The sequence below is a fragment of the Sapajus apella genome, unplaced genomic scaffold (genome assembly GCF_009761245.1).
Source record: "Sapajus apella isolate SASKATOON/1434 unplaced genomic scaffold, GSC_monkey_1.0 scaffold5, whole genome shotgun sequence".
In the NCBI taxonomy this organism is placed as follows: Eukaryota; Metazoa; Chordata; class Mammalia; order Primates; family Cebidae; genus Sapajus; species Sapajus apella.
The window spans coordinates 14,085,318-14,106,819 of record NW_022436945.1 but is presented as its reverse complement, the minus strand read 5'-3'; the positions used below and the strand labels follow the sequence as shown (position 1 = coordinate 14,106,819).

Genomic DNA, 21,502 nt, shown 5'->3' with positions numbered 1-21,502 from the left:
AATTAAGAGGCTTTATTTTATTAAAGGAAAGAGATGGAATGAAATCGACTTCCTCTGTACATTACATCTGCTTCCCATCTGCAGTTTTAGCCAAAATGATCATTTTTTATTCACATCTACAAGAATTTGGCCTCTTGCATCTGCAGAGCCGAGCAGCCATTCGCTAAATGATACCCTAGTGGTACAAGAGTGCTAATGCACCTCATTTATAAACAAGGAGAACACCCCACATCATCTGGACTATTAACCAATTTCCAATATGAGATGAATGCAAAACTTATTTCTTGGGGGGAAAGTATTTATGAATAAAGATGGATTTCTCACTAATAGGATGCTATTAGTTCAACAAATCCTGTATTTTCAACATGACAAATCATGACTTGGCTGGCAATATGATAGGGGAATGCCTGCAGAAGAAAGTTCGGTTTGTCTTCAGAGAATCAGCCACAGCGGATCTGGAAATGGAAAGCTTTCTGCTTTGGGTTTCCATCTTCCGACTTCTGAATACTGCACAGCAAGGAGTTGGCAAGGTGGCTGGAGTGATCTTTTCTCAATGAGCTTACGGCTCCCTCTGCTTCCCAAGGGGGCTGTCTCCATCTGTTCTGGGCCCCAGTGAGGGTAGGGGGTGGGGTGGCAGTTTGTTTTTATGTTGCTGGGAACTAGCAAACAAACCTCCATGTTACTGTGCAGATGCCAGGTGAGCAAATCTACCAAGGAAGGCAGAATTCTTTTGGCGTGGCAGAGCTGCCAGGCAGAGGGGGTGATCAGGGAAGGAGGCATTTTATCAGAAAACTACTCAGGTGACCATCTTTGGGCCTTTCCTGTTTAAAAAAGAGAGCTGGAGACTTGAGGGGAAACAAATATTTAGGGCTGGAGGTGAGGCTTCATTTATACAGCGTTCCTCTATTTGAGCCCAGAGGAGGTTCTTTTGAACCTGTTCCTGCCTCTCTATCCCTAGATGCCTTTGTAGGCCCTGGGCCTGCTAGGTGGATCCGTGTATCTGTTTTCCTATATGTTTGTTCAGAGAAAGAGAAGGCATGAGCCAGAAGTCTTTGGTTCAAGACCCAGCTCTGCCACTTACTGGCTGTAGGTAGGAGTGGGAGTTGGGGAGGAGGGCCTTTCCTTAAGCCTCAGTTTCCTGGTCTATAAAAAAAATAATAATTGCTGCCTATCAGGGCTCTTGTGGACAGCAGATGAGCGAATGCACACGAAATCAATTTTTAAATTAACACGTCACAAATGTACATTTACCTTCAATTGGCGGTAGAGGGTTGCAATCACTTACTCCATCTGGTATGTAGCAGGGTGAGATATTCATACAAGAGCAGGCCTACAATGGGCTCAGTTAGATCTGGAAAAAAGAGATAGGTGGGATCACAAAGTTTAGGTTTAATTTCTATCACTTTGTAGCTGGGGGACCTGGGTTAGGTTACTTAGCATCTCTGAGCCTATTTCCACATCTGTGAATGGAGATAAAAAGTGCTGATTCTTTCCAAATTTAAGATATGACTCCATTTATCCAACAAATAGGGGAGGGGATAACACAGATAGAATGAACTTCCATTGGTGAGAATGCGGGACCTGAGCTAAAGTCAGGGAATCAGTGAGTGGCTGCAGGAACAGAATGGTAACTTGGGCTAATGTTACATGAAAAGCAATTTACAAAGTGTACATTTCTATCATGCTCTGTATAAATGTTTTCTAAAGAAACATATTTAGATGGGAAGCCTAAGAAACCCCAGGCATTGGGCCTAATTTTATATTTTCCAGTCTGTTTGCATTTAATGTTTATAAGGGTGGGACTGCGGGGGGGCCGGGATTGAAATAGGGGCAGTATAAAGAATTCCTCCCTTCTTTTCTCAGCCAGGAGACACAGGAAACAATAGAGGGAACAATGCAGAAGCCCCTTTATTCCATATTGGTGAGATCAGCACCAATTTTGATAACTGAACAGGACTTTTGTGGGCCTAATACTTAAAAAAAAAACTATTCTAAGTTTGAAGCCAGATTGGTCAGCATTATTTGGGCCTGAAGTTAGTACGTACACTGAATTTCATCCCTCAATGTTCTCTCCAACATCAATTTTTAGAAAAAAATCTTTCCCCCCTTACAAAAATCTATAGTGGCTAGTGTGGTTAGGCACCACATATTTGAAATACCGTTCTTCACCAATCCAGAAAAGAGGATGGTGACCTATTTATTTTTAAAGATCATTTGACATGCCTTTGAAAAATAAGTCAATCTCAGAAAAAGAAAACAGGTATTTAGCCAGAAATGTTTTCTGAATTTCTGCTAGGAGGCATGCTATTCTCAAGGATGAAGGAACTGTCTTTCTAGAGCCATTCTTCGCTCCTGTTTTATTTCCCCTCTGAAATCACTAGCCGATGTTTCTGACATCACTGCGTTGCTGTGGAAATGTTTATTTCACAGAGGATTTCGAGCTCCAGTGGGGAATTTACAAGTGGAAGTGCGAACTCTTGGAAAAACACAATTGGTTTGAATAAAAATAGGCAGCATTTGGGAACGGGATTCAGAAAGAAAACAATATAAACTGCCTATAAGAGGTTGTTTCAGTTCTTCCTGCAAAGATTCAAATACTTCTAAGAGCATCTTACATAGATATGCTGGTTTTTATTTGAGTTTTACTTTCTATAAATATCTATATAAAGAGTAAGGAGAAGCAGGTAAAGAATGTCTTTTTGCAGAAAAAAAAAAAAAAAACCTTTCAGCCACCCAATTATTAAGACTGAAAGATTTGGTTCTAAAATACCATCTTGTTGGGAGAGAGAGAGACTACATTATATCCGTTTACATTTTTATATCATATAATGGACTTCAGAGAATAGCTCCCTTTAAATAATTGTGACTCAAGGGGCCTGAGTTTTAGTGCAGAAGGTACAAAATCCTTTTTCGTTTTAAACTGTTAAATCAACAGAACGCCAAACTAGAGCCTTTCTTCCTGCTGGGGCAGTATTGTCCCCTAAATCCACTTTCCAGTCCTCTCAGCCTAGCCTAGTTTGATGTAGCATTGACTTAGCTTAACTACAGCAACCGGCAAAAGGAAGTGGGTTTGCGTTTGGGATGGGAGGAGGCAGTCACTGGTGTATCTGTGCCTGCGTGGACACGCGCGCCGGGGGCTGGAGACACCGCGAAAGAAAAGCGAGACACGGCAACTATGTGAAAATGATTTTCCCGTGGCTGGAAGAGGGGGTCTCTGCATGGAAAAGCGATTTTAGGAATAAAAAACAAAATCTTCAAATAGGGTGGAAGGAAGGCTTGCCAGGAGGGTCCGGGACGCAGCAGTCGGGGGAAGCTGTGTTTTTCCTAGAGCGTCTTTCTCTCGGCTTCCCGGGCTCGGGGACCCATCCACCCACCTGCCCGCGGCCTCACCCGCGCCCCCTGCCGTCCCGGGGCGCGCAGGCCGGGCGGGGATGGCGCGGAGGTCGAAGGCGGCGGGCCGGCCGCGGGCTGCAAAGGACTGGCGGCGCGGGCTGATTTAGTGGCCGGGGCTGTAGTACAGGCTGTCCCCGGCAGCCGGCGGAGTCAGCGCGCCCACGTGACGGCCCCGGCTCTCCGGTGAGCTCCCCAAACAGACGCACACCCAGCCACACGCGCGTGCTCGTGCGCGCGCGCGCACACACACACACAACACACACACATACACACACACACACGCACGCACCCCCGCGCGCACACGCCCGCCCGCCCGCTCGCGCTGCCTCTGCGCCTCCATCCCGGCTCGCTCATTATCTCGCCCTCTCGCTTCCCCTGCGGTCTCTAGCTCTGCGCGCACACACCACACACACGCACACGCACACACACGCGCGCACACACGCAGCCGGCACAGGCGGCGGCGGCGGCTGCCCAAGTCAGGACGAACCTCTCTAGGTTCCGTCTTGAGAAGGCGGCAGCGGCGGCGGCGGCGGCGGCGGCAGCCCGAGCATCCCTCCTCTCCCGGAGAGGGAGCTCCGCCGAGAGTTTCCGTTCCCTTTGCCATTCCCTTCCCCCTCCTTTTCTTTATTTTCGGGAGAATTTCTTCTTGGCTTATTGGTTTAATTTGATTTTGAAAATTTTGGGTTGCTTTTGTGTGTGTGTGTGCTTTTTTTTCTTTCCTCATTTTATTTGCATCCAGAGCATGGCGGGCTGCGGGCTGTCGGAAGACACCCTCTTCTCTTCCTTCTTTTACAACTACGGCTCCTCCTGGGAAACCCCTGCCAACCAGGTAAGGGGTGGCTCGGTGCCGGGCGGCGTCGCGCCCCTTGCCCCCTGCCGCGCGCTCACTTGGCACTCGGTGGGGAGGCAGAGGCTCGGGAGGGGGTGGGGAGGATGGGGGGCCAAGTGGGTCGCACTGTCTGGGTCAGCGCCAACCGGCGAGAGGAGGTATCCCCCCTTCCCCCATCGCTAGCTTTCCAGTCTCCGGGGTCTGTCGCGTTCCTCCCGTGCCCAATCTGCCATCGACACCTTCCCCCACCACCTCCCAGCCCAGCGGGAACCCGAGAAAGAGGCAGGAACCGGCGCGTTACCCCGAACAACTCCAGGCAGAACCAGGGAACTCGAGCGCAACCTTCCCCAAGTCGCCGCGGGCGCCGCGCCCCTGTGCGCCCGGCGCCTGCCCGCCTTCCAGTTGCGCTGAGGGGCTGCAGAACCGCGAGCCCCCCGCGACGTGCTGTCCCCCCTCCACTCCCCTCGGGGACCGAGCTGCCTCTTTCCCTAAAATGGCTGCAATCTCAAGTAGAGGCGTCCCCTGACCCGCGGAGGTGGCGGGGGGGGGTGCAGAGTGGAGGCTCCGCTCCTTCTGACCCCACGCCTCCCCCGGGGCGCACAGGCACCCCACAAACACACACACTTAACTTTGATGACTGTGCAATGCAGTCCGGCTGCATCGTGCCCTAGACGCTCCCCGCCGCCGGCCTGTAGGTGTGCGTGTCGGTGTGACTCGTGGGGCCCAGAGAAGCTCGGGGTAGACACCGGAAGGGGGGCGTGGAAGGAGATGGGTGTCAGCGGGCCACTGGTAACCTGGAGAGACAGGCATGCGCTCAGGGTCTAGGGGTGAAAAAGCTATTCTGGGAGCTGGAGCGAGAAACAGAGGAAAAATGCCTTTTAATTAAATAACTGTTGTAGTCTGCTGCCCCCACCGCTTGTTTGGTGAAAGTCTACAGGCATCTGTCATCTCCAAACTACACCGGGAAGTAGAGCTGGGGTCGAGGGAGGGGAGGGATGTGTGTGCATGTGTGTGTGTGTGTGCGCACGCCGGTGTGTGTCTATGTGTGTGCGCGCGCTCGCGTATCTGGGCTGGGGAAAGTTGGGGCCAGAGGCGCTGTGGAGGAGCAATGGTGAAAGGCATTAGCAACTCGGTGGGCGGTCCAGGGCGCCGGGGATTCCCGGGCCCCACGGAGCGCGCGCCGCGGGGGGAGCTGGCCCGCTAGGAGTGGGGGGTGTCGAGGAAAAGAGCTCGGTTCCCCGGCGCCTCTCCTCCGGAGCCCGCCGGCCAGCCTCGGCCGCTTGCGGGGCTGCCCGCCGCGCTCGCCGGCGCTGGCGCGCTCCCTCCCAGGCCCGGGGCGCAGCGCGTTCCTGCGAGCTCGGGGCAGAGAAGCCAAACCCCGAAAGCAAATAACCGAAAAATGTGCTCCGCCGCCCCCGCATCACCCCAAGTTTCCAAGAAACAAATCGCCAAACTACTAGCTGCCAGGTGAAGACCTCTCTCTCCGGCTTAGGCTCTCCAGAAAGCGCCGCGGCCATCCGAGTGAATAATACATAAGGGCTGCCGGGGAGCCTTGGAGAGGCTCCCGTCGCCGCGGCCGCAGCAGTGGGAGGCGGCGGCGAGCTCCAGCCAGACCGCCGGGCCGCCGCCGCAGGTGGGGGCGTCTGGACCGCCCCCGGGAAGTACGCCGGGCGTTCGCGCGGGCGGGAGGGCAGCCCAGACTCGCGGAGTGAGGGTTCGCGGCGAGGCAGCCGGTAGACACGAGGCCTCGCTGCGAGTAGAAACTTGCTGGAGCTGCCGAGGTGGTCGGGCTGGCGCTGGAGTTGGGGGCCTGGAGAAGCACGATCGGGGCCCGGAGGGTGCCTGGCTGCCCGTGGCCAGCGCCGGTGGCTTTCTTCAGGCTATCCTGCCCCTCCTGGCGGGCCCTGGGTGCTCTCCACGCCTCCCCGCGCCCGCCCGGGATTGCCGAGAGCCAGAGACCCCTCGGGATCCGCAAACTCCTGCTCTCCAGGAGCAGGCGTCCGCGTGCCTGCCTGCATGTGCGTGTGTGTGTGTGTGTGTGTGTGTGTGTGTGTGTGTGTGTGGCTGTCGATGAGTCAGAAACCAAGCCCAGCTCGCCTTGGAGGACCGAGGCGGGTACGAAAGGCTTGAACCACACACCGGGCAGAAGCCTGGCCGGCATTCGGCGTCCTCGGCCGCGCGGCGCCCCCCACTCCTGAAGTCAGATGCGTTAGGATAAGTTTCCAGGTGCGTGCCTTCGACCTGCACCCCGGGGCCGTGAAACTCAGACACTTTGTATTCCTCCAAAGAAAGAGAGGAAGGAGACTTGGGGCCAAGGAAGCAGTACAGCTTTGCAGAGATGAGAGGTTTCGCAGCATCTTTATAATGAGATAGAAACAAGTCGTTTGAGAACGTTTAAAAGCAAAGGGCTGCGGCTGGATTTGGCAAGACAGGCAATCACGTGCAAACTCCTTGGAAACCAGAGGAGGTGGGAGAGAGGGACAGGGTGGGTGTAGGTTCAGAGTAAAGGAAAGAGAGAACCATTTGGGGAGGGGGGTGTTTTGAAAAGAGGAAAACTGCCTGCTTCTTCGGGTAAAGTTAGTTTAACTTGAAGTGGAAAAGCGTTTCCCCAAGAGGCAACATCTTTCTTCTAGAAGGGGAGACTCATGTTGCTAAGAAAATTGAAAGAATTTCTGATAAAGCAGCTGGCTCTGCTCTATGGAGAATGATTGGTTCTCGGGCTGGTATTGGGTACTGTGTTACTCTTAGAGCAGTGAAATCGTATGGTGGGGAAAGGAGATTATTTGAAGTATTGATTTCTTCTTCCAGTGGTGCGGTATGAACTTTAAGATAAAGTACAGAAACAAATGAGAGATGTACATCATTAGGGGAAGGTGCGTCAGATTCTACCGAAGCGTTAATCTCTGGTGGTAAATGCAGCCGGGGCAGTGAATCTTAGCAGGATTTGCGGTTTCCAGCACTGCCACAATCTCCATTTTCAGGAATGAAGAATACATGTGCATAAGGGGCCTTACTGATCTCGTTTGCATTTTCAGCATTTAAGCATGGGCACATGATTGAGAAAACTGCTCCTAACAATTCCTAAGAAGAAAAAGGATACAACAAAGGCAATACTTTAAATCTCATCTTGGACTCCGGCAGAGGTGCCATAAGAAGGCCCGGGCCAAATATGCAAGAGTGAGACTTATTCATAATTTTACCCAGATTCCTGCCAAAATGCTTACATATCCTCCGTTTCCTAAAAATAGCAATGTTCTTCAAATACAATTTGTTTACTCTACCTCAATTAAAAATAAAATCATTTTCCTAGTGCTATAAAGTGCTTATGAAGGTAAGGGTTGACTGTACTAAAAAAAAAATTAAGCTTTTTATTTCTAGATCAATATGATGTGCTCTCAACATCTAATACCATGTAAAAGGAGCCTTTTTGCAACATCAATAGCAGGCAGGCATGTCTCCCTAAGAAGCTCTTTTCCTGGAATCACAAGGCATTTTCATTACTTTCATTTTCACAAGAAACATGATTATGACACCTCTTGTTATAAACAAACAAGTAAAAAAAATAATAATGAAGATGGAGGTTCTTGATATATAGACCTAGAAGATTAGAAACGAGAGCATTTATTCATTACTGAAAAATAAAAACACAAACAACAAAAACCCAACCACAAATCATCACTGACCAGGTTTTTACTTATTCTGTGGCATTTTATTCTTGAAGCTGGGGAGGGAGGGGTGGTTCTTTTGGAGACAGCCCAATGTGTATTAGAGCCGAAACTACATCTGTTACCATTTAAAAACTGGGAAATTCCATCCTATATCTGAGAGGACCATGTTGCAGATATTTTGCACCCACTTGCCAATGTGCAAAACATACCATAGCAAGTGTGTGTGTGTGTGTGTGTGTGTGTGTGTGTGTGTGTGGTGGCAGGGTGGGGGGGGAGGGAGGAGCATCTGCTTAGGTGGAATTCATTTCTTCAATTAGAATGAAACCCCCAATTAAAAATGTATATGTGAAATGTCTCTGATTTGGCTCAGTGCAGCAGACAGCAGACCATTCTTTAATTTACAGTTTCACGCCTATGGATGGCAGTAGTGCAAGCTTCCAAAACCGAGCTTTATCTTTTGATGTTGTGCTTTTCAACCTGTGATTCTCTCCTGTAGTTGTTTCGGCTTTCTGTCTTTATCAGAAAGCAGACTGTGGAGTGGTCATTACTGCTTGCAGTTCGGACCCAGGTCACCTTATTAGTTATCACTATGTAAGCCCAAATCGAAGCAGGCCACATCTGTATGATATTGAATCAATCAATTGAAAGTGAAAAATGGAGCCAATTAGCTGACCGCTTGGGTGTCCATGAGGCCAGACACCTGATTTTACTCACCTGATTGACCAGCTTTTTGGTGACTGGGTAGCTTAATCTGAGGTTATGTAAAAGACATCACCACGAGGCTCGACCATGTGTTTTAAACTTTTCTTTCTCTGCTCCCGTTGCCACCACTTTGTCAAATTTTCCAGACTAGAAATATAAAATGGCATCCTCATACGGGCACTATCTTCTCAGAGTAGGCAGTGACGGTTTTGAATTAGCCAGTACCCATAATTCTGTATACTCACTGTATCTTCTCCAGCAAGGTAGACGTTCCAGTGCAGAATCATTAATGGATGTGGGTAAGCTGTCGAAAGCTTGTGCTGACTGCCCATTTTTTTTTTTTTTTTTGGCTTGGCATTAGCTCCATGAATATGGATAGCCAAAGCAGAAAGCAGCCCACCAAGGAACGCTTTTTTTCCATTCAGTCCAAGTACCATAAAGAATTCAGTATTTTTTTTTCTTTCTGGATATTTCATAATTCTTAAAGTGGTGACAATGTTGGCATCCCTGGAGATGAGCCAAGACTTGGGAACGTCCTCCATTTACAAAGTTGTTAGACAGCCAGTACCTCAAAGTTCAAAAAATATCAACTGGGCTTCTATACCTTTCCAACGTTTTTATTTCCCTGAAGATGTAGTATGAACTGCAAAAGAGTGTTAAACATGTCTACCTTCTTAACCTTAAATAAATTTTAGAAATTCACCTGTAAATCCAGCTCACAGAACTCCAGTTTTTATGTAACTCCAATTTTTCTGACTTTGAGTTTCTCCTAGATATATAGGAGAGGAAAGGAGTTTGTTGCGGGTCTTCCAGTAAGGCTGGCTTACTTAATGCATCAGCTTGAAAATGTCATTTGCTTTTCCTACCTTCCCTCCCTCCCTTCCTTCCCTCCCTCCCTTCCTTCCTTCCCTCCTTCCCTCCCTTTTTCCTTCCTTCCTTCCGTCCTTCCCTCCCTTTTTCCTTCCTTCCTTCCGTCCTTCCCTCCCTCCCTCCCTCCTTCTTCCTTCCTTCCTTCCTTTTCCTGGTGTGCAGTGGTGCGATCTCAGCTCATTGCAACCACTACCTCCCGGGTGCAAGCGATTCTCCTGTCTCAGCCTCCTGAGTAGCTGAGACTACAGGCACACGCCACCACATCTGGCTAATTTTTGTACTTTTAGTGGAGACGGGTTTCACCAAGTTGGCCAGGCTGGTCTTGAACTCCTGATCTCAAGTGACCCGACCGCCTTGGCCTCCCAAAGTGCTGTTGTTTGCTTTTCTTTGTAATTTATGTAAACCTTAAACTTGGCAATTAAAGAGCAGTGACAATAACTACCATCAATTGTTGTTCCACATACTTTGTAAGTATTTGACTCATTTAATCTCTATGACAACATATGAGGTAGGTACGTTTATTATGATTCCCATTTGATAGATGAGGAAAGCAGAGCACACAAAGTGAAGTCCTCGCCTAAGGTCTCAGTGCTAGTTAGGGAATGCTGGACTCCACCACGCCGACTTGTACCAGCGTCCTCTTCCCCCTATTGCACTCACTTTCTGCTCCAGCATAGAAGGAATTGTGTGGCCACATGTACATTTCTTGCAAGTTTGGCAATGGTGGCATTTATTTGCCAGCTTTGTGAGATAGTGAATAGCTCCTTTGTTTGCCTAAGTTTACCCACTCTCTTTTATATAACCAGATGGAATTCTTTTTTGGTGAATGAGGTGAAGTTGTTTTTTATGGTGGAATCAGGCATAATGACCTGATGCTTTTTGGACTAGATGTTTGCATTTACCATTCTTTTTTTTTTTTTTTAAATTGTACTTTAGGTTCTGGGGTACATGTGCAGATCATGCAGGATTGTTGCATAGGTACATACATGGCAAGGTGGTTTGCTGCCTCCATCCCTCCCCCACCTCACCTATATCTGGCATTTCTCCGCATGTTATCCCTCCCCAACCTCTCCATCCCCTGCTATCTCTCCCCTAGCCCCCCCCCCGAGTTTACCATTGTTTTTGGTTTGAATGGTTGATCTACCCTGAGAGATACACAGGGTCTTCGAAAATAGAATAAATATGATTTAGTGGGGTGCTCATTCCAAATGTACACGAGTATCAATAAAATACTCAACAGAAAAAATATAGTTGTGAGATACATGAATAGAATAATTTCGTAATCATTCAGATATATCAAAACCCTATCATGTATATAGTGAGGCATACACTCTCATAAGCTAATCCATGTCACTTTCCGCTTGTACTACGTATACTTACATTTGAGGTTTAGGCTGAAATTGACCTTTCTCATCACGGCCATGTTGTAACAAGTATCTTCTGTGCCGAATCATGCACCTAACGTTTATGTCTATCATGAACTAACGCCTTTTAGTGGTTCAGCCCTTATTTTGTGATCTTCAAAAATACAGTTGTGGGAAGGGGAGGGAAAACATTAAATGTCAGTAGTGACAGCAAGACAGTCTCTACGAAGAGGGCAAGGAGTTTCTCACTGCTTTCACATTCCTGTGGCCCTAGCGGAAATGTAAAAGTGCAGGGCTTGCATTGGAATGAGAATGGGGTCACCTACCCTTTGTATCCATCATCAAGGAAGCAGAACTTCCTTCCAGAGAGACCATAGGAAATCAATGATCACACTTTGCCAGCGAAGAGGTAAATGTGTACAGCAGACGGCATTAAATAAAAGGGCAGCAGAAAAGTGATTTACTCTAGAAGGCAGTGTGACTTTTTGGTTCTTCTGAAAAATTCATATTTTTGATATAATAATTATATTAAAATGTTTCTTTCTTTTGGATTCTATGTTTTAAAAACAGAAGAAAGGAGAAAATGCCATTAGGTGATATTACAATATTTTCACATGAAGATCGTTATTTCAACAAAGCAGTGTCTAGAGTATGGTAAGAGATCCACCCCCACCCTTTTTGTGTGTGTTAATAAGGATTGATTATATTTATTGAAAATTACCAATTTTGCCAGAGCATGTTTTTTTGTGCTTGTAATCCCAACTACTCAGGAGGCTGAGGCAGGAGGACTCCTTGAGGCCAGGAGTTCGGGACCAGCCTGAGCAACATAGGGAGACTTCCATCTCTAAAGAACAATAAAAATAAATCAACCAGGTGTGATGATGTGTGCCTTTAATCGTAGCTACTGACCCCATCTCTAAAAAAAAAAGTTATTGGGTTTATGTGCGTTTATGCATTTATTCGGTATAGTTGCTGAAGCAGTGGGGAAACTTGCTATTGGATGAGGCTCACCTTGACCAGAAGAGGTTACAGGTTACAGAGGGATCTTCATACAGGAGAAACGTGGGGGAGGGGAGGAGGGACGCGGGTGGGGGAGGGGAGGAGGTGGTTGATGCAAAGGGAAGAGTAGATGTGGAAACTTAATGGAATGTGGAAAAGCAGGTGTGTGGTTCTAATCTGCTTCCTCTCTTTAGTGTGCACTCGTGATTGCTTTCTGAGCACATCTTCCTGTATATTTGAAATAGAGAGCTGCAGCTAAAAGCTAAGAGCCAAGTGAATGTCTGGCTTCTATCTGGAAGAAGACAAGACATCCATGTAATCTCTTGCCTGAAAGAGTATTAGAAAGTGAGTTGGTTGTGTAATAAGAAAACAAAACAAGCCAAAAAGATGCAAAGAAAAAGAAAAATCTAACAACCCCTACACATTCTGCTCCAATTTATTATTTCCAGTAGCAGTTTAGTCCCTAATGTTAACAATGAGTGATTATGATTCTGTAGTTTCATTTACAGCATAAATTAGCATTTTGTTTTCTGTTACAGCTTTTGAATGAGAAATTATAATGTATAATTTGCTGAAAATAGATGTTATCATCTCTTAGGATGAGAACAACCACATAAACTTGAACAAATGATAAAAATGGAATCAATTACATTTCAAATGGAAGTAGTTTACAAACCTCCAAATACAAAGTGGCAGTAGTAGCTGGTTATTGTAACAAATAATTAGTTTTTTTAAACAACATTTATTGAATTCCACTGACAATTTGGTAATTGTTCACAGTTGGCTGTAGGCCTCCTTCTAAAATGAAATGTGGCATGGAACAACTGCATTTTATAAACTGTAGTTTGCCTCATTATTTAATGTTGTGACCAGAATGTATATTTATTTGCATATATAATCCTTTCTGAGTAATAGGGCAATATCAAATTGAATAAAACAATGTCAACAAGCCTAGGTGACAGGTAAACACCAAGGGCTGGTGATTGAGAGTATTTTCAGGTTCCAAAGAAAGAAAAGAAGCAAACAGTCCAAATGGATACGTGTGCATGTATATTGAAGGGGAAAACATTTTAAATGTTCTATCAAATGGGCAGATCATATTTTTTTTTCAGCAGGAATTGACTTCTTTTTCTCACTCCCATTGCTCTCCTTTCCATAATGCTTTCTGTCTTGTGCTGTCGTATTTATTTGGAAGTCTTGCCTCCCATTCTACTGAGGAAGCTGATTTTGGGAAAGAACCACATGCTCTTTGCCTCTAGATTCTCATCCTGCTCAGCCTGTACTGGACAGAGCACATGTGTTGGATAAATGGCTGAAATGTCAGAAAACAACTTTTATACCAATACGTGTGTCACTTTCTTTATTATTCTTTGTTTCCTCTCTTAGGATGATGAGGTCAAGTCTGCAATGTCATTTTTGAAAATGAGAATTTGACTTGGAGAATAAATGAATCCTGCTTCCATTTAAATGTCCCCAGGGAAGAACATGATTGGGTTACCACAGGCTTGCTAAACCTCTTAATTTTTCAAATGAAAAAATTATGAAGGATATACTTACATTAACAAATCCAGAAGCAGTAAAATAGGAAAAGTGGGAGTCTGAAGAAGTTTCTATATTTTATTATTTTGGGTAACTGCTCCATGCTGAGTGGATCATTTAATTTTGATTATTTCTAAAAGATTAATCCATTTCTTTAAAGTTAATATGCAGAGAAATATGTTCAACATCACTTTATTTTTAGATCCCACGATTTAGTCTGAAACAAATCAATGATGCATTATAAACACATAAGAATGTATCTAATGACGGGAGTCAGGCTGAACAGATGCTAAAAACGATGCTTCGTATGAAGTGGAAAATGCTGCGGGAGGGAATGGGAAAAAAATCTCTAGAAGTTGACGGGCTTGTGAGGTGAATGCTGTGGAGACTTTTCACCTGCTAAGTATGTGCTTGTGGAGTGCAAAGGGACTTTGCTTCTGGCTGAAGGTGGAGGGGATGACATCCATCCCCTGCCATGGTTGTGAGGATTAAATGAGACCTTGGACCGGAAAGACTTTTGTTACTGACTTAATAAAGGGCTGAATCAATGTTAGCTCTCACCAGTCATTCCTCAAATATTTATGGAGTTTTTACTGATGTGACAGTCAAGTAGACAGCCTGGGACATAGTAGATTCTCAGTAAATTATATTGGGTCCATCATAATAGAATCCATTTATAGAACACTTACTATAACATTCCAGAGACATTTGAAAGAGCTTTACATGGATTCACTCATTTAGTCATCAAATGATTCTGTGAAGTAGGCACTGTTGTTAGTACTCCACGAGGAAACTGAGGCACAGAGAGGTGAAGTAACTTAGCCAACATCACACAGCAAGTAAGCGGTTGAACCAGGATTTATCTGAAGCATGTCTGGTTTGCGAACCCATGTTTTAGCTATCCTGTTGGGCTGCATTAAGATGGATAAACTGAGGGAGGAATAGACAGAGGAGCATCAAAGACACATAAAACATGCTGCTCTGCGTGTGTAGAACTTAAAGAAAAAGAAAAAAGATGCTGCTTTCAACATGGATATGCCTTACAAGTGGAACCCCACCTGGATGCAGGGAAGATAGAAAAAATGGTTAGTGCTTTAAGGAGGAGATAGCAGTGCTGTGGTCATTTGGAGAAGGGGGAATTTACTTTTGGCTGGAAAAATCACAGAAGCTTTCAAGAAGGCAGTGACATTCGTTCTTGGCTTTAAGAAATGAAGAGAATCTGGGCAGATGAGAATGGGGTCCATGAGTGAGGACATTTGAGGCAGAAGGAAAGTGTAAAAGGAATTAATCAAGGAATACCTGCCAAGGGTTTTTTTTTTTTTTTTAAATTGTGTTTAATTTTTTAAATTCAATGAAATTTATTGAGCACCTGCAATGTGCTTGCCCTAACCCCTAAGAGAGTTTTAATTTAGTAAGAGAGACATGAGTAATAACACACACACACACACACACACACACACACACACACGATAGAGACATAGATGGATGATTTGTGCATATATCTGAATAGATATACACAAAATAGTATAGCTCCATCCGTCCATCCAAACATCATCATCACCCTCTCCTCTGTCTCCCTCTCTCTCTCTCTCTCTCTCTCTTTCCCTTCCTATCATGTAACTATCATCATCTCTTTTAAACCATGTGAAGTACCAAGAAGGAAAAATAATGTGCCTAGAGAGAACAGGTGAAAGGAGGCAGAGTCTTTTCTGCACCTTGTTTTGACTTAAGAAATTCTCCAGTTTCTCTGTCACAGGCAAGAAAGTTTCAAACTTGGTTGAAAATAATTAAGAACTTTCATCATTTTAAATCCATCCCAGGCAGGCCACCGTGGCTCATGGTGGCTCACAGCCTTGGGAGGCTGAGGTGGAGGGATTGCTTGAGGTCAGGAGTTCGAGACCAGCCTGGGCAACATAGCAAGACCCACCTCTACAAAAAATGAAAACAGCTAGGTGTGATGGCATACACCTGTAGTCCCAGCTGCTAGGGAGGCTGAGGCGGGAGATGGCCTGAGCCCAGCAGTTCTAGGCTGCAGTGAGCTAGGATTATATGACTGCATTCCAGCCTGGATGGTAGAGTAAGACCCAATTTCTAAAAAAAAAAAAAATTAAAAAATTAAAATCTGTTTTGTTGACTGTCAGAAGAACAGTTTAATTAGTAAATCAAAGGTGAAGTTTTATTTTGGATTTATTGTACTTCAATAGATTACCAAACTTTCTGTGGATTAAAATTAGTCACTCGACCTAGAGAGTGAAATAGCATCAGAAGCCGGGGACACACTATGAGTCCCAGGCAGTGGTGCTAATGAAATCCTTTAGGTCTTTCTTTGTGTGATGTCAAACGAAGAGGTTTACATAGCTTTGATGAAAGAGCCAAACAAATGGTAAAAGAGAATGGAATCATCTTTACCATGTTTATCAAAGCTGTGTTTCAGAAAATAGGACTTATTGCTAATTGATTTTTTTGACCCTGATAGTAACAGTTGCATTAGAAAGAATTTAAAAATTATTTCTCCCAACTCAACTAGTCCTAGAGAAGAAGCTGCTGAAAAACAATGGTTACTTCATTGTTTACATGTATTAACATAAATACTAGTTTATTTTCCCAAAATTTTGGCCATATTCATTCTTTTACTGCGCTAGTATAATAAGTATGATGATGTTTTGGGGAGTGTTTGTAGACCGTAAAGTGTCCTCTTAGTCATTGTCATTATGGTTGAAGAACAGTTTACCTGCTGAAAAGAGAGGCCATTAGCACTGAATACAGACCCAGAATGAAGTAGATGTTAAATAAATATACATTAGATTCACTTAGGTAGTTATGTTAAAGTGCTTGTTTACAATGATATTAAACGTTTGAGCTGTGGCACCTTACCCCAGGAATAAGGACTAAATCTCTGTTAAGGCTCTTTGCATTCTCTGTAACCAATTCTGTCAGGTGACCTCTCTAAACATCCCAAAGCTTTGACTGAGGTCATTTCAAGCTATTGGGTCTTCCTCAATCATCACTTAGTTGTTTACATAAGGTAACTAGAGAATGTCCTATAATGTGAGAGCCTTCACAAATATGCAAATCTCTCTCTTTTCCAGAGAGTTTTGGGAAAATACCTCATCTTTTATTTGGGCTTATACAGTATTTAAGATGGTAAAAAGCACTGCTTGAATACTGGTTGTTGTTATTCGTTTATGCCCTTAAAATAGTTAAAGTAAATAGCTGCAGTTTTTGTTGTTGTTGTTTGTTTATTTTTAGACAGGATCTTACTCTGTCACTCATGCTGGGTTTCAGCGGCACAATCGTGTCTAACTACAGATTCAATCTCTTGGGGCTCAAGCAAGCCTCCCACCTCAGCCTCCCGGGTAGCGTGGACTACAGGTGCACGACACCATGCCTGGCTAATTTTTGTATTTTTTTGTGGAGGCAGGGTTTCACCATGTTTTCTAGGCTGGTCTTGAACTCCTGAGCTCAAGCTACTGCCTGCTTCAGCCTTGCAAAGTGCTGAGATTACAGGCATGAACCACTGCACCTGGCCCAGTTTTTTTCTTAATTGATTTCTAAATACTTTGAGGTTTATTTTTTAGTTTGTGCTTACACCATCCATAATATTAAATACAGTACAGGGAATGAAATAGGCGTTAATTAAAAACCTTTATTAATCATGTGACTAGAAAAATAATCTTTAACTCATTCTTGGAATTTAAAGACATCAGCCCCTAACAGCCATGTGATTATTAGAAAAAAAAAAAAAAAGGTCAGAACTTAGATGGGCAGAACTGTTCCTTTAAGCATCTCCCCAAAAGGCTTTTTTGTTGAAAAAGTAGTTTCCCCTTGAAATTAGGATATATTCACAGATAGGGAATATTGTCTTCCTTTATATTTTACCTTTTAATTAGAAAATATTTAAACTTGTTTTTTTCTAGCATAATTTTTGCAAATAATATCCCCAGGAAACTGAAAAAAGCCTATTATTAGTTTTTCTTATTATAGATGTGATATATTTTTGTTTTGGATTTTTTTCTTAGAAAAGTTTGAAAAAAGAAGAAAATCGAATCAAAACCCTATGTAATCTAAGTATCTAGAGATAACCACAGATATGTTGATTTATGTCTTTCCTGTCTTTTTCCTAGGCTTATGCGTTTCGTGTTTAGATTGGTATCACATGTAAATATTTGTGTAGCCTTATTTTAGTCCGATAAATCACAGCTGACCTGCCGTGTAATATTTCATATGCCCCCATATAATTTTTAGTAGCCTTGTAGTATCCCATTGTATGTTAATAAAACCATGTATTTAACCATCCTGTATCATTAGGTATTTTGGTTGTCACCAATTATGACTAAACCAGGTACATATCTATGACTATTTCTCTAGGGTAATAACCCGTGGTAGAACTACTGGGTTAAAGGGATACAAATGTAATTGCTTCTTTGAAAAGACATACCAACTTATACTCCTGACAGGTACATGTAAGGGTACCAGATGGAGGCTATTATAAAATAGATCCTCATATTACAGTGTTTTGTTTTTCTTTTTTTTGAGACAGGGTCTCACTCTGTCACAAAGGACGGAGCACAGTGGCAAGATCTCAGCTTGCTGCTGCAACCTCTGCCTCCTGGGCTAAAGCCATCCTCCCACCTCAGCCTCCCAAGTAGCTGGGACTATGGGCATGTGCCACCACACTCGGCTAATTTTTGTATTTTTTTTGTAGAGAGGGGGTTTCACCAAGCTCCCCAGGCTGCTCTGAAACCCCTGAGGTCAAGAAATCCGCCTGCCTCGGCCTCCCAAAGTGCTGGGATTACAGGTGTGAGCCACTACGCCCAGCCCAGTATTTTCTTTGTCCATTTGAAAACCCCAAAATAACCTTTTGTAACAACCATATATATTAGTCAAGAGGTCATGTTTACAACTTTGATGACTTTCCTTCATCTTTGGTTTTTGCAAATTCTTTTGGCTGCTAGAACCAAATGTTGGTCATGGGATCCAAGCAAATAGTTTACATCAAGAGTTTAACTCTGGTTATCAGAGCATTTTTTTCTTTCCTTCCAGGGTACAATATCTGTGCAAATGCCTACTGGCTTATGTTCTGTTGAGATCTACAGAGAAAAATCTTTCTTGGTCTATTCACTGAACTACCTAACTTCAAAACAAGGAATAAGCCTGGACTCTAAACAGCAGCTCTTATTATTCCTGAGATAATTCCAAGAGAAGAGGAATGTTGACTGCATCCTATTGCATCATTATTGTTGATCTGGTTGGACCCAGGCTTGAAATCTTAAAGATATTTGTGAAAAATAGAGCTCTTATTCAAGATGAAACATTAAGTCCCACATTAAGTGAAAGCCATTCTCATTCTCTCCGCTTGCCCCTCTTTCTTTCTTGGTTGACTTTCTCATAACTTTTTTCAACAACATCTTTGGACTCCTGGTTCATTAAACATGAACTCCCCTTCCCCACGTCTGATTTTTTCCCAAGAAAGTGCATTCTGGAGTGGGCAGGGGGAGTGACTATTCCTTTGCCTACACTTCCTGGGCTCAAAGGAACTGTGGTCAGTGTTGCTTCCAAAACATTTCTTTGCTATCATCTATCAAAACTGTATGATCCCATACCTCTCAGTGAAATCCCCGTATACCATAATCTATCCTTCTTCCTGGCTGTCTTCTTGTATCCCTGTTATGGCTCTCGGTCCTGTGAAGGTTCCGTCCCATGAAAGTTCATTCCCTTGGCCCATGTCCTCTTCTATCTCAATGGCCACCGTCAGGTGGTCTTCAGCATCTGCATGTGGAGGAAATGTCTAGTGTCTTAGCTGCAGAGTTGCAAGACTTCATCCCCATCGTGCTTTGCCAGTCCAGTCACATTGCCCACACCCTGGACTCACCTTCTGTAATGTCTGCTTCCGGAGCCCTAAAGGCCAGTGTAACCATATCTGGTTATACCCTCATAGCCTCTCTGCTTGCTCTCTTACCAGTTTATTTCTGAGATCATGGTTCCTCTCCTACTCTCTTTTTCCAAGTTCATTAACCATGCTTTCCCCCTGACTCTTTTTAGCCAGCTGAGTGATCCCATATCATTTTAACCACTGTCTTGCTAAAACCTCAGAGCTCTTAATCTCTCACCCTTCTGTATCTGTCCACAAAAATCCCAGTCTTGTGTTGGTGCAACCGACTGTCCTGTTTGCTTCTGCATGCAAGCTATTTCCTGCTGTTGGAAAAAACCAGCCATGCCAAAGAGTGCCAGTATAATTTTATTATCCTCAACCTCTATGTCATTTAGCAAGTATTATATGGGATATCAAGCTCACTCACTGTTCATATCTGCAGAGTGTTTCCCACTGTCCCCAGCTCCCCTGCCCACCACTGGGCCTCCTTCCAGGTCATTTGTGGTCACTCAATGTGAATTCCCTCAACCTCTTGTCTCATATCTGGAAATCTCTTATCTTTCCACCCCTAGTTTTCTTCCATCTGTGCTGTGGATATCATCCCTTCCCATCCTCTCCAGGACTTCAATCCATCAGTTACAGCTTTATGACTCAATAAAGTTAGAAATAAATGTACCAAAATCCCTCCCATCTTGAAAAATTCCCCCATCAACATTTTACTTCCCTTTAGGGGCTATTTGTCTCTTCTTTTCCTTTGTTGCATGGCGTGAAAGGCCCAGCTAATGCCGGGGACTATACCTTTTAATGGCATTAGTCTGCATGAGTGTGACATTGGCTGCCACCAGTAGCTCACAGATTCCTAAAGTAGCCTATCTGCCAAGCTCAGCTAGATAATTATCTTAGTTCATTTTGTGTTGCTATGACAGAATACCACAGACTGGATAATTTATTAAAAAACAGAGATTTATTTCTTACAGGTCTGGAGGCTGGTAAGTCCAAGAGCATGGTGCTGGCACGGTGAGGGCCTTCGTATTGCATCACCTCATGGCAGAAGGTAGAAGGGCAGGAACACATGAGAGCAAGAAAGCAAGAGGAGGCCGAGCTCCCTCTAATAATAAGCTCAGTCTTGCAACAACTAATCGACTCTGGAGATAATGACATTAATGCATTCATGAGAGCAGAGCCTTCATCACCTAATTACCTTTTAAAAGTCCCACCTCTCAACATTATTGCATTGGGGATTAAATTTCCAACACATGAACTTTGGGGGGCACATTCAAAACCATAGTAGTTACACTCATTGTTTCCAATTCATCCCCTTCCATTCACTATTGTAAACAAAATTTATTTAAATTTTTTTCAGAGACATGCCCTTGCTATGTTGCTCAGGCTGGAGGGCAGTGGCACAATAATGTCTATTTTGGCCTTGAACTCCAAGACTCAAGCGATCCTCTCCCATCTCAGCCTCTTGAGTGTCTAGGGCTACAGGCAGAAGCCACAAAGCCCAGCTAATTTTTAATCTTTTTGTAGAGACAGGGTCTTGCTATATTGCCCAAGCTGGTCTCAAACTTCTGGCCTCAAGTGATCCTCCTGCTTCAGCCTCTCAAAGCACTGGGATTAGGTTTTGAGCCACTGCTCCTGGCCCCATTCACTCTTCAGTGATGGCTAGTAAGAGTCAGCCTTCAATGCTTTGCTAAAACTCTTCTGGCAATGACTTTATAATTCCTAAATGTTTGGGACTCTTATCAGCCCTATTTTTTTTAGACATTACTATGACGTTGACTCTGTTGACAATTTCCTTTGACCTCTCTGGTCCTGTTTCCTCTTCTCCCTAATTGACTTTCCTGCTTTGGCTGATGTTAACTGTTGATGTTCTTGGGGGTCCTAACTTGGATCTCTTATTCCTTTATTCTATTCTTGCTTTTTTGGTGACAATCTACTCATGCATGGAAATCAGTCACATGACTGTCTTTCAGATTTGTATATCTAAATAAGACCTCTCGCCTGAGACTGGGAACTATTTAACCAACTGGCTTCTTGACAGTCTCATAAATATTTCAAATACAATATGCCAAAGAGAGATTTTTTTTTTGAGACAAAGTCTTTCTCTGTCACCCAGCCAGAAGTGCAGTGTGCAATGCTGGGTCACTGCAGCCTCAACCTCTCAGGCACAAGTGATGCTCTCGTCTCAGCCTCCTGAATGGCTGGAGCTATAGGCATGCACCACCACACTCAGCTATTTAAAAATTTTATTTTGTAGAGACAA

The 21,502-nt window shown here is 44.3% G+C and overlaps 1 protein-coding gene across 2 annotated transcripts in view; it reads left to right on the top strand.

The window, feature by feature from the left end:
• Positions 1 to 3,695: 3,695 nt before the first annotated feature.
• PPARGC1A (PPARG coactivator 1 alpha) overlaps positions 3,696 to 21,502 on the top strand; it is a 684,512-nt gene continuing 666,705 nt past the window's right edge. For both annotated transcript variants that reach the window (XM_032271915.1, XM_032271932.1), the window contains exon 1: positions 3,696 to 4,222. The gene's annotated coding sequence lies outside the window, so the exon portion shown is untranslated. The remainder of the gene's footprint in view (positions 4,223 to 21,502) is intronic.